Genomic DNA, 8,866 nt, shown 5'->3' with positions numbered 1-8,866 from the left:
TACCCTGAAGGTTTGAGATTGCTATTTTTTTCTGTGACATAAATTCGACTTTTTCACTTGAAGCTAAAAAAGGAATGAGTCCTAATAGGTACATGTTTTCCAGTAGAATGTTTGTGTAATTTTATTTCAAATAAAAAGAATGAAAAAACAAAACCTGCCTCATTATTTCAGATAGTAGTTTACCCAAATTAGCATTCTGTTTTTTAATAATGCTTCTAAGGGATATTTTGTAGGACCTATGATTAATCTCTATATCATTAATTTTAAAGATTAAGAATGTTCATCAATATGTACCCGTTATTCTAATAACCTGTTATGGCTCTATCATTCATGATTTTATATCTATAAAAGGCACCTCAGAGGCTATATGTTTAAACCTCTTTAGTTTATAGATGAGAAATCCAAAGCCCAGAGAGATCAAATTAACTGTCAAAAGACACAGAGGCAGTAGGAGATGTAGCTTTTTTTTTTAAGCAATTGGGGTTAAGTAACTTGCTTAAGGTTACATGGCCAGTTATTTCTGGGTGTGGTGCTGAGTATCTGAGCCCAGATTTGATCCCCAGGTCATCCTGACACTGGAGCCAGTGCTCTTACTCGCTGAGCCACCTGGCCGCCCCTTGAGATGTAGCTTTTTAACTCAATGGTTCTCAATGTGTTATTCTGTTTATTGCGCCATGGGGACTCATGGGGATAGCATTAAGGGGCTCAAAGGGATATAGAATAGACATCTCTAGCCTCTTCTCCCCTTACCCTTATCCAATGGAGACTTCAATTCCCATTAAGTGAAGAAATAGGATGTTGGGGTCAAAATGTTGGCTGTGATTTTCTCCTCAGAGAAGATGGTGGTGGTACTGGATTAGAGTTTAGTTTTCTGGTTCAAGCTAAACTTCTAGTTACTGTTTCTTAGTGGAGAAAGAAGAACCCCAAGGTTTATATCCAAGCTTTGATCCCTTTCCTATCAAATACCAGTTCTACAATGAACACAAATATAGAAACACATTTATTTAAGTCAACAGTAAAACAGAAATCAGAGATTGTACACATAGCAGGAGAATGCATAAAAATATTACAAAATGAGGGAATTCTTTTATTTGGATTGAGACAATTCAGTGCAATCAAGGGAAAGAATTTTAGATCTCACCCAAGGGCATGCTCCCTGAGTATTGGGACATGATGGAGATTTCCAGCTCTACTCATGTTAGCTTCTTCCCAGTCTTTTCCTTTAGCAAAACTAAAGTGGACCTAGAGGGCCACCTGTGACCTTGGGCCTGCAAGTTCCCATCCCTGACATAGAGTGAGGTGAGACATAAAGAACATGTAGCCTGCAAGGTAAGTAAGAATGCTCACCAAAGAAAGTAGTCCTATGTTCATATTTGCTATACACTTCTTATTATTACCAATTATTTTATATTATATGTGTACATGTCAGATCATGTGAAATTACCTTCTAGCTTCTATCACCTTATCTTCAACCACCCCATCGCTCTCTTAACCCCCTTGTCCTGCAGATATCCACAAGTTTTGTGTTTTAAGGTCTACATTATATCTGAGGTTCACTGAGACTAGTGAACCATTTCAATAAGCAACTGTATTTTAAATGAAAATGTTCTAACTCTGTTAAAAATAGAAAATTGCCTATTCAATGTAGTCATGTGACCCTTGCTGCCATTCCCCTCCCCCCAAAAAAAATCTGGTGTTCTATGTGGAGCTGAACAGTAGTTTATAAATAGAGAGATGCTAAGGTACGAAGCGTCAGCCTACCATTATATATTAGGAGTTCTTTAGTAGAGGAGTGAGAAAATGACTCTGTGATGTGCATTCAAAAAGTGTCCTAAGGGTTAAAAATAATATTAAGGGTTGCTTTTCCAATACTTTTTGGAACCCTGTAGCTTATTTTGTAAGTTGGAGGTGCCCTAAAGTTCTTCCTCCCCTTATTCTAAACCTGTACCAAAAGGATTGCTTTCATCTCCTTCAACCTGTGTTTCCTGGGTCCTTTAATTTTTAAACTGTATCCTTATGCCCTTTCCTTAAATCCTTAAACCATTAAGAATTCTCTTTGTCTCTCTAATCCTGTCCTATCTTTTATCTTTAACCTCCATAAGAACTTATTAAAACTACATCATTATTTTGAAGCCTCTATATAAGCACTGTTCCCTCAAATATGGGGTCTCACTTAGCTTTCTTCCTAAGGAGGCTGGTGATGCTTTTTCTTGTAAAATAAAAAGCTCTCACTGATTAAAAGAGAAAGTCTATATGAATTCCTTCATACCTCAACTGAGCTCTCCCAACTTTAAACCTCAACATCTGGAAAGGGAAAGGTTCATAGTGGACGAGGTACTTAGTGTGGAATTTGAAATGTGGGTAGGATTGGGATAATGATCAACCAGTCAACTCAACCGAACAGTTTTGAATTGAATTCAATTAACAGAAAAGTAATATCAAATAACTGAATTGTAAAGTACTCTGTATGTTTTGTGCAGTAGCCCTGTCCATATAGAGATCATCTTAGTATTTAGTAAAAACACAGGGCACAAAGCTAGATTTCTTTTAAAGTACAAGGTGCTATTATGGGTGATGGTGGATCAACCTACCTACAACTTGTTCTGTAGATACTACTAAAGAATCATTAGAGTTACCCTATGGTTTAAGGGAGAAAACCAAGACAATGATATATAATGGATGGAAAGTTTGACCACCTAGGGTCAGGAACAGCTCTTTCCAAGTCTCACCTGTGACAAATACTAGCTGTGTGACACTTAGCAAGGGACACCTAATCTCTCAGCATCCCTAGGCAATTCTCTAAGACAAATGCAGAAAAGTTACTGATCTGCATTAGCACAGGGAGTAGTTTCTTCACAAAGAGGTCCCTACAAAGTTGAAATCTCAGTTCTTAACATCCATCCCCCATCCTTGCCAAAAAGCTAGAGAGAACTTCCTCGCCTTTGAAGAGAATGGACATGCTAATCAAACACTGATGTAAATTGTATGACACCTCCAGTATTTATCATTAAGAATAGAAGCTCCCCTAGGGCCAATTTCATTGTTACTATTGTATCCCTACAGAGCCTAGCACAGTTCCTGAGACATAGAAGATGCTGGAAAATGTTTGTTGATTGATTATCATTTTAACAAGGAGCTTTAGCACAGGACAGTAGGTGTTTGAACAAGCTTTGGAGCTCTTCCATGGAAAGATGTAAGATTTCCACTGAGTTGGTGTTTAGATGTAAGTAGGTACCAGCTGTGAGTTTACTAGCTCTTCAGGTTCTAAACTTAGAAATACTTGTGTGGGTGGAAAAAAGACAGGAGTCACCATACTCTGGTGTTTTCTAGCAGGCCAGCTGCTGTTCCCTGCTGTGCAGTTTCGAGAATCAGCACTAACCCTGATCAAAGGAGTCTTACCTGTAGTTTTGATGATTAAATGCTTAGAAAATTCCTACAAGGTAAACTGTGATTTACACCTAAACAAAGGGAATACTTTTGTCAAATTAAAGTCTTTTAAATTATGAATAAACATTCCCCAGTATATGTTTTGTGAAGTCCCAATTTTTGAGGTACTAGGTTTTCCAAAAGAAGAACATACATGAATTGATAATTACCCAACATATGTTGAAAGTTAAGCTGTCAGAGATTACTTGCCCCCAGAAGGACATGATTATTCATTTTTCTTGTAAATGATAGAAAGCATGCTACATTTGCATAAAGCAATGTTGCTACCTCTAGTCAACTTTAATGGTGACCTGGTTTGGAGCACAAAGAAAGTCGCTGGAGGACGTTGGACTAGATCTGGGGTTCATAACTTGGTAGTCTGTAAATAGAATTCAGGGGTTCTATGAACTTGGAAGGGGAAAAGACATCTTTATTTTTATTAACCTCCAAACTTAATTGAGCATTTCCTTTATTTAAAAACATTACTCAGTGCTGGAGCCCCGTCTCTCCTCGAATGAAAGGAAACAACCTTTGGTGGCTTCGAACTGCTCCTGAGCCCCGCTGCCCGAGCCCGCTCTGGATCCCTTCCGCCCGCTCCACCTGCCCTTCCTGGTTCCTGGGCCCAGTCGCATTTTTTGAAACTTAAAGTGGCATTCTAAAGCCAGTTTAAAAATCATGTCAAGCTCAGCTGGACAGAAAAAAGGGTCTACAAGACAGCGCAAATGTGGCTTTTGTAAATCTAATAGAGACAAAGAATGTGGGCAGTTATTGATATCTGAAAACCAGAAGGTGACAGCACATCACAAATGTATGCTTTTGCCGTCTGCGTTGGTGACCTCACACTCTGATAATGAGAGTCTTGGTGGATTTTCTATTGAAGATGTTCAAAAGGAAATAAAAAGAGACACTAAGCCGATGTGTTCTTTATGCCATTGTCCAGGAGAAACAATTGGCTGTGATGTGAAAACGTGTCGCAGAACATATCATTACCACTGCGCATTGCATGACAAAGCCCAAATACCAGAGAAACCTTCACAAGGACTTTACATGGCTTATTGCCGAAAACACAAGAAAACTCCACATAACTCTGAGGCAGATGTAGAAGAGAGTATCAATGAACATGATTTGGAGCCTTCATCACGCATGGGAAAGAAGAAAAGCAAAGGAAGGCCGAGAAAAATGATTTTAAAGGGACAATCAGAAGATAATAGATCTACATCCTCTCATGGCACAGATGAAATAGAGGGCAGTTCCTATAGAGAGAGGTCTCCACACAGAAGCAGTCCCAGTGATACCAGGCCTAAATGTGGATTTTGTCATGTAGGTGAAGAAGAGAATGAAGCAAGAGGCAAGCTTCATATATTTAATGCCAAAAAGGCAGCTGCACATTATAAGTGCATGTTGTCTTCCGGCACAGTTCAACTCACAACAACATCAAGAGCAGAATTAGGTGATTTTGTTATTAAAACTGTCCTTCAAGAGATTAAGCGTGGAAAAAGGATGAAGTGCACACTTTGTAGCCAGCCTGGTGCTACTATCAGATGTGAAATAAAAGCTTGTGTCAAGACTTACCATTACCACTGTGGCATGCAAGACAAAGCTAAATATATTGAAAATATGTCACGAGGGATTTACAAACTATACTGTAAAACCATAGTGGAAATGATGAGTGAGATGAAGAAGATGAAGAACGAGAAAGCAAAAGCCAGGGAAAAATAGGAAGTGATCCTTGTGGCTTCCCTCAACAGCAACTCAATGGAAACTAGGTTCAAGGGACAGAGAGTTAGAAAACTGGGAATGAATAATACATCCATAACTACTATTCTTTTTCACTGTTTTCTAAAATCAGAAAGGGTTAGGAACTTTCTACTGCCTGATGCTATTAGATCCTTCATTGAGCTGCCTGAGATGTTCATGTGTGTGAGCCTTCAATAAGTGGCAGAGTTTTACTTGTTGATAATTATATAGTTTGTAGTCTGCAGTGTCTGGAAAAAAAATGGAAACACTCAATGATATGTACAGTGTCAAAAGTGGAGGCAGACATTGAAATGAACTAACCTCTATTTCTGGACTGAATAAAAATCTAAGTTCTGGAATGTGTAAAATGTTTAGTGGATTCAGTATCATGGAAAAGTCGAAGCCAGTTGTACTTTCCATTGCAGATGTGGCCAGGGTGACAGCACAGTTAATTATGAGTTTTGTGATTTTTCTACACGCAAATAATCGAGGCTACCAAGGAAGATGGCCTCTTGTTCTTCCTCTCTTTGCTTGGAAAGCACATGCATAAAAGAATTTTTCTTTTCCACAACGTGTGCTAAATAAAGATTTTTCACTTTGTTCCAGTTGAAGTTGTTCCCACTTACCAGCATGGACTCCAAGCAACCGGTGAGCTCCAGTGCTTACGCTAAAGGGCTGTGTGTATTTTCTTTTTCTAACTCCTCTTGCCTCCCTACCTTGCCCATATACCTTTCCTCTTTCCAAAATATACCAAGAACTTTGGGCAAACATCGTTGAAATCTTTATACTAAAATATGGAAGCAGCAAATTAAACCTCCTTGAAATTTAGAGGGTCATTATTCACTGAGGAATTTAGCTACCATGTCTGAAACCCACACCTCTCAAGTGCCCTGTTGTATGGAACACTTCGCATATTGGTCCCAAGTATGAAAGTAGGTCTTCTGTGCTATAGGAATAATAAAGACTCTTTCCATAAAGCAGCAGTATTTCTTTTGAGTATGTGACCACTATTTTAGAAACTGTATTTAACATTTTTGACTTTTTTGAGTCATTGCTTTGATTTTTATGCCCTACTGTTATCTTGTGTGTGTAGGGCTGGCTCTGTGTACTCCTGATTGGTGGTTCTTTAGATTGGGGTTAATCAGTGGCTAACGGCTCAGTTCTCTTAAAAGAGTATTTTTCCACTGGCCCTTCTATTGAGTGATAAGGATAGTTTCTTGCATTTACTTATTGAAGCACACGAGTACATTTCTTTCTAATAAAACCAAAAAACCTTAGTGGTCTGCCTGATACTACCATAGCACCTCAGTAGCAAGGTAGGAATTCTGATTTTCTACATTTGAAGCAAAATGGCAAGCAAGACACATTGACAACTTGACTGTACACTGAGAAGATTATTCTGCAGCTGATATAAACAGGATTTTTTAATGTAACAGGTGAAAACTTATACTGTGCTTAAGATTTTGTTGCTTTTTTACTGTTGGTATTTTAAAGCCACGTTTGTCAAATATATTTTCATGCTTATACTTAAAACAAGGGACCCAATTATGGCTATAGTCAAACATTTTTTTTTCCTTTTTTCTATTTTCTTTTTTGGTTCTAGAAGGATAATGTAGTTTTAGTAGGAGCTTGTCCTATAGGTTATAAATGTTTGCTTTTTGTTCTAAATATGCCATTGATTTTTTTTTTGTAAATATGATTTTCAAAATTAAACATGACTTGAATTGCAATGACAGATCTCTAGATAATTGTTTACCAAGGTATGTGACTTTTCCCCTAAAAGATCTGTACTTCAGCTTTTTACAATAGCTTGAAAATGGATTAGTCTAAACCTTGAAATCACTGCGTCTAGATCATTTTTTTTTTTTATATTGTGTGCCACAGGCATGGCTTATCCATGGAACAGAACACCTTCATTTCTGGACAACTATTGTATTGCTTTGAAGTAAGGAAAATGCAAGGTGCTTTGGGTATTATGGCCAGTCTAATATAATTATTGTATAAACAAGGACTTTCAGTGCTCTAGGTGTCAATTGCTGGATTTGGTCTTTAGTAAAATTTAAGTGTGTCTGGGTTTCTTCAATCCATTCTGTGCCACTAGCAACCAGAATAGCACTTTAGCTTTGGTTAACAGAACAAGTGGCTGACTACCTATTCTTTCACTGTGGTGTGATGATTTGGCTAAATGATTTTTCATTCATAATAAAATGTAAACTAAAATCACATGAAAAATCACTTTGGGTCATAAACCTACAATATTCTAATTCTCTTCATATTTTTGTCATATGCTGAGTCAAAGTGCCTTACAATGTAAAAATTGTACAGTACTTATGTTCCCAATATCATCTTCTGGGTAGTAATTACATTGTGGTGTCAATATTTAGAAAAATGTACCTCAGCAGTGTATTTACTATACATCTCCTATGTCCTTAATTGTACTTTTATTAAGCATGAAAATTATTTGATCAGTATACAGCATTGACATAAATTTAAAAGCAAACAATACTCCCATTACCGTCTTTTATGCGTATTTTAGCTTGGAATTTTAAAGAGTCTTTTTTTTCCCTCTTTTTTTTAAACAAAGAAACAAACAAACAGTGTAATCTTTGCAAGCATATATTGAAGATTATTCAGGAGCATTTACTGACTTACCAGAAATGTTAGTAAAGAAAGTTCTTTATAGTATAAAGATAGACTGAATTTATGTACTTTTAATAGGATCTATTTGTTCCTGGAAAAAGAAAACAATTTAATGGGTGTGTTTTACTTTCATTTCACAATTTTAAAGACAACTGAAAATAATTTATTTCCAAGATCTCTAATAATTTTAAGATTTCAGTCATTTCTTGCTCAGGAGTGCATCCTATTACTAGGCAAGTAATAATATAGATCTTCCATTGAGTCAACCTTTGTATACATAAATAGATGCACAGGAAATAATCATCAGAAAAATATCAATATTATCTCGAAACAAACTAGAGAGGATCCTGGCATGGTGCTTTTTGAAAAGCACTGAAGTTTGTTTAGACCACAGCCTGTAGCTTTTGCTCTCACGTACATCTACACTAAATACTAAGACAAGGAATGTGTTATGGGGTTTCAAACAAACAAACAGAAACATTCCTCTCAACTATGTTATGTATATTTTATTCTTGTTCTGTTGGATTTTATTTCCAAAATTGTAGTTTGCAGTATTAGTTTCTTTTTATTGGTATTCTTGCATATATTCAATAACTGAGTTAAAACTTTAAAAAAAACATTATTCAAAGAGGGGATCCATAGGCTTCAACAGACCACCAAAGGGGGTCCATGACAACAACAAAAAATAGATTAAAAACCCTTTTGGCTAGATTATGTGTAAGATCTATTTTACTTCTGGGAAAAAGTAGTAATATTATTTATCCAAAGGTTTTGGATGGCATTTCCTTAAATATTGAGCATCACATCTAACTCTCCTTCTTTTTCATGCTAAAAAGACTCTGAATTCTCCCTATTTATCTGAATATTAGAGAGTTGCACAGTTGTAGTAGCAAGCACCCCAGCGTCCCCAGGGTGTCTGCCAACACATGTTCTTAGATCTGCTTTGATAAAGGAAAGCAACTCAAAATGGGTTAACAAGCTTATTTTAATGAGTCAAATATGTATCGTTTACCTACTTCAGGGGAAAAAAGGTCAGCACCCCGAACTTCAGAATATACAGACA

The 8,866-nt window shown here is 36.8% G+C and overlaps 1 pseudogene; it reads left to right on the top strand.

Moving 5' to 3' along the window:
• Positions 1 to 4,004: 4,004 nt before the first annotated feature.
• LOC138148962 (PHD finger protein 6 pseudogene) lies at positions 4,005 to 5,764 on the top strand (annotated as a pseudogene).
• The last annotated feature ends 3,102 nt before the right edge of the window (positions 5,765 to 8,866 follow it).

This window comes from Petaurus breviceps, unplaced genomic scaffold (assembly GCF_028583685.1).
Source record: "Petaurus breviceps papuanus isolate PSGF00001 unplaced genomic scaffold, PetGlider_PUasm1.0 90842, whole genome shotgun sequence".
NCBI classification, from domain to species: domain Eukaryota; kingdom Metazoa; phylum Chordata; class Mammalia; order Diprotodontia; family Petauridae; genus Petaurus; species Petaurus breviceps.
Note: the sequence above shows the minus strand (reverse complement) of the source record. Positions and strands in the feature narration are given on the sequence as shown.